Below are 13,885 nucleotides of genomic sequence, written 5' to 3' on the forward strand. Positions count from 1 at the left end.
TTCCTTGTTTAAAGATTGAAATAATTTACTTTAAGAATGCATAAATGTTGTGATTACAGTATATTATTATTATTTAATCATATTATTATTTGAAAATTAGTACTTATTATTAGGTAAGTCATTTATTCATCATACAAACGTGGTTAGCTCTCACCATTTCCTAAATTTGTTAAAAATTCTTGTGCCATCATTCTCTCTCTCTCTCTCTCTCTCTCTCTCTCTCTCTCTTTCTCACTATAGAAAAATACTATTCACTCTCAGAGAGAGATAGAAAAATACTATTCACCTTCCTTTTAGTGTCTGCAAAAACCTTGAAGTACAAGTTTTGTGGTTGGTTAAAATCCCACCCTTCCTGCCAACAGCATGTCGTCAAGGAGGGCGAGAGGGGGAGGAGGGGTTGTTACAAGTTGTAATTGGATACTCTCAGTCCTCCCGGCCAATAGCGTATTGTCACGGAGGGAGGGGGTTGCTATGAGCTCTGTTATTGGCTACTTCTAATCCCTCGAGCCAATATTGTGTTGTCATGAAGCCTAGTAAAAGCAATAAAAAAATTGTATACAGCAGATATCTATCAGGCAAAGTGTGCCATCTTTTTTGGTTGTGTTATCAGGTGGTGGTTTCTCATTGGCTTCCTCATTTTCTTCAGTAAACAGCTATTGCTTGTGGTTTCCCAGGTGTTCCAACTTTTGGGCATGGACCTCCTTGCCTCAGTTAAGGCTGTCATGTGCTTTGAGCTCTCTTGCCCACTTTGCAAGGTGTCTTGAGTGGGTTTTGTCTTTGGTCTCCTTAGTCTCACTCAGGCATTTTATGAGCTCCTGAGAGAGTCTCTGGACACAGATGTTGCACTCTAGATTGTTTGCTTGCTAACTTTAGCAATGGCTAAGAGAGTAGGTGAACTGGACAGATCTCTTACACAGCGTGGCACTCGGAGGATGAAAATCCCTCTTGTTCTTTTCATCCCTGAGTTTGGCAAAACTCAGAACCAGTCAGCCCTGTGTTGCTTGTACAGAACTTAGCATCCCAAAGCCTGAAGATCCAATGACTTTGTCAGTACTGTATAAGCACAAGAAGTACTCCTAAGAACACCATCTGGTTTGAAGCTTGGGAGATTTTAAAGCAGGGCATTAATCATCTGGTGAGTTGATGCTTCTTACCTTTGTAAACAAAAGCTTGCTAGGTAGGGGGCATTGCTTCCCTAGTGTTCAGAACTTGGTGTCACAGGTACTGAGGACATGCTCACAAATCCTTTGCTACCTTCTCTGGACCTGTTGGCAGAAAGCTTTTGCATATTGTGTGACTGCTTGAGTTCCTCTTGGATAGAAAAATTACATTTTTATAATAAAGTTTATATATACTTACCAAGTACTGTAATTACATAGCTATAGTTTTAAATTTTTGAAATTGGGGAACCGCTTTGTTTTTGTGTAGGTGATTAGCCCGCCCACTTTTGTGAAAGAAAGAACAACTCAGCATGCCCATGTCTGTGGGAGGGCTCTGATTCTGTAATTACTTAGGATATATATAGAAAAGATTATTTTATCATAAAAGTGTCATTTTTTATATAAAGTAACTTCAAATAATTACATAGATGAATCCCACATTGACAGAGTGGTGAATACATGGACATATCTACCCCAAAATATTAGTGATGGTAATGAGTTTGAGGATAGAAAATTTGCTAGCATTGAAACAATTCTTGTTGTTTCACTTACCTAGTAAAAGAGCTACTGCAGGTAGATACTGCCTCTGGTTGAGGTGCTCATTTTAACCTGTAGGGCATGGTAGTATAGCCATGGGTGCCTCTACTTTAGTGGGAGCTTTTGCAGTGAAGGACATTTCTGATGGCATCAATAGTTGCCTGCCCTGTGTGCAGTACCACAATAAAAACGACAGAAAACACAATACTGTCACCTACACGGCCTGTAAAAACCACCCATCCACTGAAAAACTGGTGGGCACTTCAGGTACACAGTACCCCCCAGGCTCCCCTGAGACTTCGACACCTAGGTCAAGGTGAAGGAACAAAGATAGAAGGCGCTTCCTCGCCATCCCCCACACCATACCAGTCACTGACAGCGGACCCAATGTACTGCAATTTTCAAATACTGTTTCCACTTGGCACAAGTACAGGCGGTCCCTAGTTAACAGCAATCCAGTTTTGGCTTGTCTAGCGATGAAAATCGGCAATTTTCATCACTGAAAATCGCTGATTTCTGGTTATTGGTGCTGATAATTGGGTATTGGTGCTGATACATACTAACAGAGGCACCGATAACAGATAAATCCTGAAAATTGCGAAAATCGCCAATTTTGGTTTATTGGCGATTTCAGGGCATATCGGTTATTGGCGCCTCTGTTAGCCGATTTCCACTTATTGCCGCTGATAATTGGGTATTGGTGCTGATACATACCTAACAGAGTGCCAATAACCAGTAAGCTCTAAAAAGCGCTGAAAATTGCACAAAAAATGCCCAAAATCGCCGATTTTGGTAGCTTTGATTTTCAGTTAACATCACACCCTCAGAACAGAACCCCACCGATAACCAGGGACTGCCTGTTATGAGTTGTGAAAATCGACTTACACCTCAATAGGTTGATTGTAAAATGGAAGAGAGAGACAGGTTATGTTTAAAAAGCTAACGAGGTATTGACTGCTCTGACTTTGTGAGCCTTAATCTTAAAAGAAGGTAAGGTGTCCTCTCCACTGGAAAGAAAGAATGACACAGCATTCTTGGTCATGGGTTGAGAAAAGGTTTTTAACTTAGCACCATAGGTTACAAGCAGGTCTCTGGATTTTCTCAGTCCTATGCAGATAAAAGTATACCTTAGTTTAACCAGACCACTGAGCTGATTAACAGCTCTCCTAGGGCTGGCCTGAAGGATTAGACTTATTTTACGTGGCTAGAACCAATTGGTTGCCTAGTAACAGGACCTACAGCTTATTGTGGAATCTGAACCACATTATAGCAGAAATGAATTTCTATCACCAGAAATAAATTCCTCTAATTCTTCATTGGCTGGGCCAGAGACTCTATCTTTGGGCCTGGCAGAGTGCTGGCCGACAACTCTCTGACTTGTCGAACGAGGGGATATGTTTGATAGTACCTTGATGCTTTCACAGGGCAAAGAGCTCTCGGTTCCTCTTCTAGGCCCAAGATCTCCATTAAGTTCTTAATGGTAAAAAAGAATGAGGGCCAGGGCTTGAACATGGTTTCGTTTCTTGGAAAAACCAAAGGAGTAAGATGAATAGACAGCATCCTTTTGAGAGAAAATCCTTTTTATCAAATGCATGAAGCTCACTAACCTGCTTGCAGTTGCTAAAAACCACAAGAAAAAGGGTCTTTCTAGTAAGGTCCCTAACGTTGTTCAACCAAGGGGCTTGAAAGGGAGGACCAGAGAGCCATTTCAGGACTGCATCCAAGTTCCAAGAGAGTGACTCTACCTTCTTCTGCTTGGACGTATCAAAAGATTTAATGAGGGGGACAGATCCTGGTTAGAAGATAGATCCAAACCCCTGGCAGAAAAAAACATTGTGGTACATATGAAACTTGTTTAAAACTTCCCTTACCATATTGAATGATGGGAATGCATGTGGGTCTTTGTTCGATTGTGTCCTGTAGCATGGTGTCTGTTGCCCATGCCAGAGGGTCTGGAGCTGGTGAACAGAACAATGGAAGTCAATGATTCCTGAAGGTTGCAAAGAGATCCAGGGACAGTTTCCTCCACGGTTTCCACAGATCTGGGCAAACTAGAGGATCCAGAGTCCATTCTGCAGGAAGGACCTGTGTCTCGTGACAGCTCAGTTCATCTGCTAACACGTTCATTTTGCCTTGAATGAACCTCATCACAAGCCTGGTTTGGTTCTGGCCTGCCCAAAGAAGATGGGCCCCTGCTGCCTTGCATATGGAGAAAGGGTGAGTCCCCCTTGCTTCTTGATATAAGACAGGGCCGTGGCATTGTGCGAATGGACCATCACTATCTTGTTGAAAACCTCTGTTGCGAAGAATTGTAGTCCCAGATGAATCGCTGTCAATTCCTTGGATTGATGTGCCACTTTATTTGTTCAGGGACCATGTCGGTAACTCTTGCTTCCCAGTAGAGCTCCCCAACCTAGCTCTGGTAGAAGTCTAGGTCAGGGCTCAGCGGAAGGAGAGACTTTCCTTCAAAAATCTGTTTATGGACTTCCATTGTTGCAGATCCTTCTTGATTTCTTGAGTGGCCAGGAAAAACAAATGTGTCGGATGTGCTCTCCTGTCCCAGTTGGCTCTCAGGAAGAGCTGCAGTACTCTCATGTGGTCTTCCCAGAGTGCAAACTGCTCTTTGGAGGCCAGAGTTCCTAGAAGACTCATCCATTTGTTGACTGAGCATTATTAGAGAGAGAGAGAAATTCGTTCACTGTCTGTAGGCAGGATTCTACTCTCTTGGGGGATGGAAAAACCCAAAAACTCCAAGTTTATTGTCATCCCCAAATAAAGTATCTCCTGTGTCGGTCAGCTGAGGCTTCTGGAAGTTGATTATGAGTGCTAACTCTTGGGCTGAGAAGGATCTTCCGAAGGTCCTCCATGCACTTTTCTTCGAAGGGGATCAAAGGAGCCAGTCATCCAAATAGAGAGATATATTGATGCCCATAAGATGAAGCCACTTTGCAAGGGAATGAACCCCAAAGACTTGAGGAGCTGTAGAGATGCTGAATTACAGGGCTCAAAACTGATAGACTCTGTCTTGGAAAATGAACCTGAGGTATTTCCTGTAGTTCGGATAGATGGGGCGTGGAAGTATGCATCCTGCATGTTGATGAGTTGATGATGGTCATCCAATCACCCTGGTGAATGGATGACAGGACAGTTTGGTTCGTTTCCATCTTGAATTTCGTCTTCTGGACAAAGAAATTCGAGTGCTGACATCAAGGACAGGTTTCAAACCTCCCGATGACTTGGGGACTACAAAAAGACAATTGTAGAATCCTTCTGTTCTGATGTCCTCGACCACCTCTACTGCTCTCTTCCTGAGGAGGATGACCTCTTCTGAGAGGACGAATACCTCTCAAGCCTACTGAGTTGGCAGACAATACAATGGGAATGCTAACTAAGGGTTGCTTCTCCTGAGCGGGATGGAGTAGACCTCCTTCAGGACTTTCACTATCCACTGTTCTGCCCCTTTTGTGCTCCATCTCTCCCAAAAATGGAGGAGTCTGGCTCCTACTGGAGCATGGAGGACAGAAACTTCACTTCTGCATAGAAGGTTTGGAATATGACTTCTTAAAAGGACGTGTCGAGAAATGGATGTTTGTCCAAGGTCTAGGCTGGGCCTTTTCTCTGGTGCTACAAAGGGCTGAGGCTGGAGGGAGGCGGCCAACCTATAGCCAAAGGTGGCTTACTCCTTTGGACATCTAGTAGACTGGGCCAAGAGGTCCTTGGTAGACTTCTTTTGGAGGTCCAAAACAATCTTGTTCATGGTGGATTGTGGAAAAGATGTTGGTGGTCTGGAGGTGAGAAGAGAAAAGCTGACTTCTGTGAAGAAGTGATGTCCTTTGGTGGTGAGCAGGCACCAAAGCTCCTCTTCTTAAGGATCCCCATAGGGAAGACAAAGGCTGACTCCTGAGATCCATCTCTAATTCCCATGTCTGTGCTAGAAAGGACACTAAGCCAGTCTGCAGCACAATCTTCAGGTAAGGAAGGGCAGTCTTGAATCTTTCATGCAAGAGGCCCCACTGACCAGTCTAAAAAACTCAAGACCTCAAAAAACCTCAAACACGTTCTTGAGAAGGTGATCCAACTCCGATGAGTAAGACATCACCTTTGCAGATGAAAAGGCAGACCTCCATGAAGAATCAATAAGCCCAGAGAAGCCCCTTTGGGAGGAGGCAGTGACTCCCAAAGAGGGAGCTTCTCCTGTGGTATGTGATAAATACCTCCTGCGAGACAATCGGGAGAGAGGAAAACTAAAAGAAGCCTTTCCTTGCTCTCTCTTCTATGAAAGCCAACCCTCAATCTCATTCAAGGCCTTCTTCACAGAGGATCCAAGGCTGCGGGCATGGGAGCTGAAGGTTTCTGACCCGAAGGAACCAGGCGCTAGGGAGCTGGCGCCGCGTAAAGGACTGAAGTTGGCGCCGGGTGCTTGAAAGAGAAGCTAGACATCCAGACACTGCTGGGCGCTCGTGAGCGGTAGGTGGGTACTCAAAAGATGAATGATGCTTGGATGAGAATGGGTGTCTTATGAGTGGAATAGTGCTTGGGAGCCAAGTGCTGTCTCTCAACTGCTGGGCGTTCCAGAGAAAATTGTTCTGGGCTGCCCCAGAAACTGCAGGAAAGGCTGAGGGTGCGAGAAGGTTCTCTGAACCTTTTGTAGGAGTACCGGAGAAGAGCGGTCCGCATCCACTATAGGCCTTTTCAATGGCTGAGACTCATCAGCAAAACATCAGTGGCACCTCTTTAAGGGACTGGACATCTCCAAACTAGAGGACAAATGATGCACTTCCTTATAGACACCTTTCCAGTGGCTGTCTGTAGCAACCTGGGACACAACAAAAGGTTCTACTGAGGGGGCGACTATCCATGGGCAGACTCCACCAACCTCCTTGGGCTTCAGTATGACTCCTCCTAGGTTTAGGGGAGTATGACAGAGACCTTTGCCTAAGAGCATTGGCAGGATGAGCAGCCACTTCCTCCACTAACACTTCACTGGCACTTTTATCACTCATTTTGTCCATTAGGACCTTGATGGAGCTCTAACTGTTCCATTGTGTCACTATCAGACCGAGTTTCTGATCAACCCTTGATTTGAGACTGGCAATGAGGTCAGGGTCGGAAGCTTGGGAGCCAGGCAAAGGAGTAGGTGGTACAGTTGGAGGACTGGGAATTGGAGACACAATAGGTACAGGAGTAGATATAACAGGAATAATAACATTATTAGAATCAGACTTAGTAGTAGAGTCCTGGCTAGCTAAAGTCTTGTTATCGGCTCTAGAAGCGCCTTCCTCTTCTTGTCTCTTTCCATTAGCTAAATGTGACTTTAAAACTTTCCAGTTTTGTCATCCCAGTCTCTACACTCATTATAGCTCAAATCTACAGAACACACCTGCCCCTTATAGTCTGAACAAAGGGTATGTGAGTCATAAGATGCCTTGGTTAGTCTTGTATTACAGCCTTTGCTGCAATAATGAACACTAGCAGTACTTGAGTCTGACATACTATTGTGTAAAAACATGTCGGCTATCCAAAAAGTCATAATCAGTGAAAAACAAGTCTCCAATCTTGAAAAAAGCCTGTCTCAAAAAAAAACTAACATTTGCCAATCATGCGAAGGCTACCAAAAGTAAAAACATTTCACCAATTGGCAAAAAACATCAACTGGAAAAGTGATAGAATTCCAAAATAAGCTGACTTCTCACAACTGATCCTCATTTGTAAGCCAGCAGAAACAAATTGAAGCTCTTTGCTGAGTTGTACCTCTTTTTCCCCAGAAGTGGGCGAGGCTAGTCACCTACACAAAAAAAAGATACGCTACCGCAATTTCAAAATTTAAGCTGTCATCCGAGTTGAAACTATAGCCATGTACAGTAATACTTCGATCTTACACGATTTGAGTTGCGCGAATTCACACACACACGAACTTTTCACTGAACCTAACTAATGGGCATACGCGATTTTTTCACAGACGCACGAAATTCTCGAGAAACTCTGCAGAAGTGGGTGTTTATTTTTGAAGTAATTTACAAGTTTTCATGCTTTTATGTGTAAAATCTGTATGAAAAAATGGATTTCATTCTTTATGTGTAAAATCTGTATGAAAATGCATTTCATGCTTTTATGTGTAAAATCTGTATGAAAATGCATTTCATGTTTTAATGTGCAAAATCTCTATGAAAATGCATTTCATGCTTTCATGTGTAAAATCTCTATGAAAAAATGCATTTCATGCTTTCATGTGTAAAATCTGTATCGAAAATGTATTATTTTTATTTTTGTACATGCATAAATATGATGCAATGGTAATTTTAGCACATTCAGTTTGTGTACTTTTACAAGATGTGATTCCCATTTGCAAAGTTACTGCACTTTTTCAAAGATGATACCCTGCAGAAAATGCATTTTAATGTTGAAGTACATTTATAAGTTTAAATGCTTTTAACTGTAAAAATCGATATGGAAAATTTATATTTATATTTCTGTACATAAATATCATACAAGTATGTCCATTTGCAAAGTCTTTTGTCGCAAAGGACTTTATATGACCTTCAGATGAGGTTGTTCAGTCGCGCCTCACTTGATAAAATAAATTCGTTAATGTAATATCAGAGATGTAACTAAGAGTTGTATAAGTGTCATTCTTTGAAGATTACTCTGTTCACCTCGAGAAAAGTGCTGGTGCAATCTGTATGTGCATGTAATTACGGCACGTCAGTTGGTGTACTTTTACAAGATGTGATACCCTTAGTTACTGCATTTTTCAAAGATGATACCCTGTAGAAAGTGTGTTTAATTTTTAAGTTTTCGTGTTTTTAGGTGTAAAATCAGAATGGAAATTTGTATTTATATATCTGCGCATAAATACGATACAAAAGCAGTACAGTTACTTTATTACAGTTACTCCCCCCCTCTCTCTCCTCTCTCTCTCTCCCATTCGTAGTTAGCGCTCAAACATACTTTTACAACTTATTATTTTTCTGGTACGTCATTACCTGTACAGTATATGATTTTTAAATTGATTGAATTTTACCTGTACTGTACTACCTTCTACGAACATTATGTACATGTTTTCGACGGTTTATGGAATTGTACTTTTGTTGACTGTGACGTTTTGCCTAGTGACGCAAAGAAAACGGCTTTACTCTGAGAAAGAAAACGGCATCCCATGAATTAGGGGTAACATTAGTATACGTACGCACCTACTGTAAATGCGCTATTTCGACGGTCAACCATTACTGAATAAGCTAAATTTTAAATAAAAATTACATAACTTTTAGTTCATTTAAATTAGCTTAATACTTGGGGCATAATTGGGGTCAGTACTTAAACTCTGAAATTTTTGTCCTGGGTCTGTAATAAAGTAGCAGTAACCCTTACCTGCTCGTTTCTTTGACACCTTACAGTGGTGACCCCGGAGTATCCTGGAGCCATTAGCGGACTCACACGGCGACTTAGTCTTGGCTCAGGATTTCTCCAAAACGCTCTTAGCGGCCTAAACACGGCGCTGTAACCAGCGTTTGAGCGTGCTGACTCTCGTCCTTCGCGTACCCCACCAGCGCCACTAGCGGAACCACACGGCGCCACGAAAAGTGCGACTGACGCGAGTACCCCACCCAGTAAGGGGTCAAAGGAGCGAGCATGGACGCGGATATCCTCCTTCATGCAGTTAAACGCGGACCTCGCGGACTCGGAGGTTTACCTACCTCCCATCACACCCGCGCCTGCCCCCGCATCGAGGCCCTCCCCCGCAACTCCACACCAGCGCCCGAACACACGACGGCTGGGCAACACAATCGCGGGCCGCCCTCACCGTAAAGCTGCCGCCGTTTACGCAGGGGAACCCATCGATGTGGCTGCGCAGGGTGGAGAGCCACTTCAGAATCGCGGACCTGACGGACGAAATCCTACAGGCCGACACAGTGCTCAACGCCCTTCCGAGGACGTGTACAGAAAACTCATCTCGCGAGTACCCGAAACACACACCCTCACATACAGCACCACAAAAAGTTCCTCCTCGAAGCTTGCTCCCTGCCCATCGCCGAGCGGGCCGCCCGTGCTATCGACCTTGCCATAAACCCACGCCACGACCTCAATTCAAGAGACGCTTGGGGCATGGTCGTAGATCTCCTGTCACTACCAGACTTGGGGTGGCACAAGAAGCGGCAGGAGATAAGCTTCACACGGAAATCTACCTTCGCCAACTCCTCCCGGAGGTACGCAACCAGATCGCTCACCCCTACACCATGCCTGTCGAGGACCTCATAGAGACGGCGCAACACCTCACAGACTCCGTCAAGGCTTCACAGCCGGCTAAAACCGGCCACAGCCGGTCAGCTCCGTCCAGCCTGAAGAGGACGTGAGAGCAGCCCGCCAACGCCATCGCCAACAGACGTCCACCGAACCACAGCAGATGGAGGTCCCCGGCTTCTGTCGCTACCACAAGTGGTTCGGAAAGGACGCCCGAAACTGCCTGCCGCCCTGCTCATTCGCCCGTTCAAAAACGGGGGGCGGCGGCCAGCAGGACAGGCCGCCATGGCAGCCGAAGAACCCAGGGCCTCAAAACAGTAGGGTTTTACGCCCCGCGACACCGTCTCCGGCAGGATGATGCTGGTCGACACAGGGGCCTTTAAATCGGTCTTCCCAGCATCCAGAGAGGACCGCAACCAGACACCAGACCCGGCCGCTTTCCTGACGGCCGCCAACGGAACCCCCATCCTCTCCTACGGCACCAGGCTCCTGTCGATCTCCATCCTTGGCCAGAGTTACTCCTGGGACTTCATCGTCGCGGACGTAGGAACCCCACTCCTGGGGGCCGATTTTCTGGCGCACTTTGGCCTGCTAGTCGACGTGGGGCGCAAGCGCCTCCTCGATACCGACTCCTGCCGGTCTCTCCCATTAACGGCGGGACCCAGTATGCACACCTACTGTCGGAGTTCCCTGAGATATTTAAGCCTGAGCTTCGCCAAGTCCCCGGGCCCCAGCCAAGCACGGCATATACCACCATATAGTGACTAAAGGGCCCCGACACATGCGAAGTTCCAGGCTTCCCCCTCAGCGCCTTCAGGAGGCGAAAAAAGCATTCATGGAGATGGAACAGATGGGCATCTGCAGGAAAGCCTCCAGTCCATGGGCCTCCCCCCATGGTGCAGAAACCGGACGGCTCCTGGAGACCCTGCAGCGACTACAGGCGGCTCAACATTGCAACAGAGCCCGACCACTACCCTCACCCAACATGCAAGACCTCACGGCCTCCTTTCACGGGGCCAAAATATTCACTAAATTGGACCTTCTTAAATCTTATTTCCAGGTACCTGTTGCGCCAGAGGACATACCAAAGACAGCCATCATCACGCCCTTCGGGTCCTATGTGTTCGCCTTCTCCACCTTCGGGCTGAGGAACGCCGGGCCACCTTCCAGCGGCTCATGGACAGCATCCTGGGGACCTAAAATTCTGCGTCTGCTACGTCGACGACATTCTCATATTTTCCAGGTCTCTGGCGAACACCAGAGACACATCAAAGCAGTCCTCCAGCGCCCAAGAGAACGGCCTGTCGTCCGTTTCGACAAGTGTACATTCGGCGTCCAGAAAGCAGAATTCCTGGGTCACGAGGTGTCTCCGACAGGCGTCTGCCCTCTTACATCGAAAGTAGCAGCCGTGAGCTGTTCCCGACACCCACCTCCATCAAGGCCGTCCAGGAGTTCCTTGGGATGGTAAACTTCACAGGCGGTTTATCCCCGGGATCGCGCACACCACGGCCCCTGACGGCAGTCCTAAAGGCCAACCGAAGTCCCTGTCTTGGGGACCCAGCCAGCAGCAGGCCTTTTCCTTGACGAAGGGTTTCGCCCTCACCAAGGCAACCGCCTTGGCACACCAGGATCCCAAGGCCCCCTCCAGCTGACGACAGACGCCAGTAACGCCGCCTGCGGTGCTGTTCTGGAGCAAATCATCAACGGCGCCCCAGCCCATCGCCTTCTTCAGCAAGAAGTTCAGTCCCGCAGAGACCCGCTACAGCACCTTCGACAGGGAACTCTGCGCGATGTACCAGCGCAGTTCGGCACTTCAAGTTCCTCCTGGAGGGGACGCCCTTCACAATCTTCACAGACCACCAGCCACTGGTTCACGCCTTCACGAAGCAGGGGACGCATGGTCTTCCAGACAGCAGCGCCACCTCTCAGCCATAGCCTGTTCGGGTGCAGAAGGAGAGAACGCCACCCAGCCTGGGCAAACAGTGCCTGCAGTGCCAGACCAGTAAGGTGGTCGGCGTCACACTGCAGTTCGGGGGGGTGCAAAAATGACGCGGCGAGTTCCTGCACAGCCAGGGCGCCACGCAGTCGGCCACATCCCACATCGACGCCGTCGGGCCCCTTCCCCATCAGGCAGATCCAGATACCTCCTGACGGTGACCGCCTGACGAGTAGACCGTTCGACGAGGTGGCCCGGCCACACCCATGCAAGAAGCCACCTCCAGCGCGTGCGCTGAGGCCCTGCTCTCCAGTTGGGTTAGCCGCCGCGCCCCGGACCACATCACAACCGACAGGGGCCCCGCTTTCCTCTCCGAGTTGTGGTCTGCCCTGGCTAAACTGCTGGGAACCACGCACCACACCACCACAGCGTACAACCCAGCGGCCAACGGCCTGGTCGAACGGTTCCACAGGTCCCTAAAGTCATCCCTCATGGCCCGCTGCACCGCCGAGGACTGGAAACATCAGCTGCCGTGGGTCCTCCTCGGGTTGAGGACCGCCCCCAGAGCCGACGGCACCCCATCCGCAGCTGAACAAACCTATGGGGAACCCCTCGTGGTGCCGGGAGAGCTCGTGACGGATGAACGCCACTCCCCATCACTGCAGAGGCTCCGCGACGTGGCCGCAAGTTCGCCCCTTGCAGGCGCTCATACATCGACAAAGCAACCACCTTCATGCCGCCACAGCTGTCATCCGCCACCCACGTCTTCGTCAGAGTCGACGCCGTCCGTCCACCACTAACTAAGCCCTACAGGGGACCCTTCCGCGTGCTGGAACGAAACAGCAAGGCGTTCCAGCTGGCACTCCCAGGAAGGGACGACTGGGTTTCCATAGACCGGTTAAAGCCCGCCTTCCTGTCGGAGAGTCCCGGCAGCGACGCAGCACCCCCTTCCGCCCAACCGCACTCCAGCACGCCCTCACCCCCGCAGGCGCTGCCCCAGGAAGGGACCGCCCAACCAGCAGCCTCACAGGCGGGAGGCCCTCCGTTATCTTCAAGGGAGCCGCGGCACCCTTCAGCGTCCCAGCAGATACAGGGATTAGCCAGACGCGTCCTCGTCTTGGGAGATTTGTAAAGTCACCACATCGGCGCCAGGATAGTGTTTCATGGCGCCATTAATTAAGTCTCCGCTGAGCTTGTTTTCTTTGGTGACTTCCCATTTCTTCAAGCTCAATTAGTCACGCCTAAAACGTGCCAGGTCACGCATTTTAATCATTTTTACTTTATGCGTATTTATACAAATGTCACACATTGTGTATCACATGTTTCTTCATTCACAGGCATCAAGACTGTATCCATATTGTAGCTCTGTATGTTTTGTATTGTAATTTGTACTCGTTCACTGCATATTATTGTTTATTGTTTTGACCTCAGGTCACAGTCAATTCCATTGTCTCTCGCGTCGGGCGCCAGTCGGCCGCAATATAAGCTGCCTGGATCTGTAATAAAGTAGCAGTAACTTTTACCTGCTCGTTTCTTTGACACCTTACAGTATCTTTGGACATTGAGGATACATACTTCTACATTATTATCCACGGAAATTCCAGGAAATCCCTTCTCTTCATTTGGGAGATGAAGGTATTCCAGTTTCAAGTCTTGGGTTTCATTCTGGAAACTGCTCCACTAGGATTTACCTGAAACATGTAACCAATGGCAGCTTGGGCCCATTGGATCAATATAAGGACAGAAGTACCTCGACTGACTAGCAACAGCAGAATTAAGACAACATTTTTTCGTCCTATGTCAAGTCTGCTGAATCCTTAGACCCCATGTCATCTGGGATAGAGAGCTGCTTACTTGGGTATGATCACCAATAGGAGATTGTCCTCTTAGATTCAGCAATTCTGGCAAAATTCAAGTGCTTTGGCAAGGTTGTCGCAATCTGTGACTGGCACCTTATATCTTTGCAGAAACCAGTTCCATACAGCTTCTTCATTGTTTTTTTTTTTTAGCTGCA

Source organism: Macrobrachium rosenbergii, chromosome 2 (assembly GCF_040412425.1).
Source record: "Macrobrachium rosenbergii isolate ZJJX-2024 chromosome 2, ASM4041242v1, whole genome shotgun sequence".
Lineage (NCBI taxonomy): Eukaryota > Metazoa > Arthropoda > Malacostraca > Decapoda > Palaemonidae > Macrobrachium > Macrobrachium rosenbergii.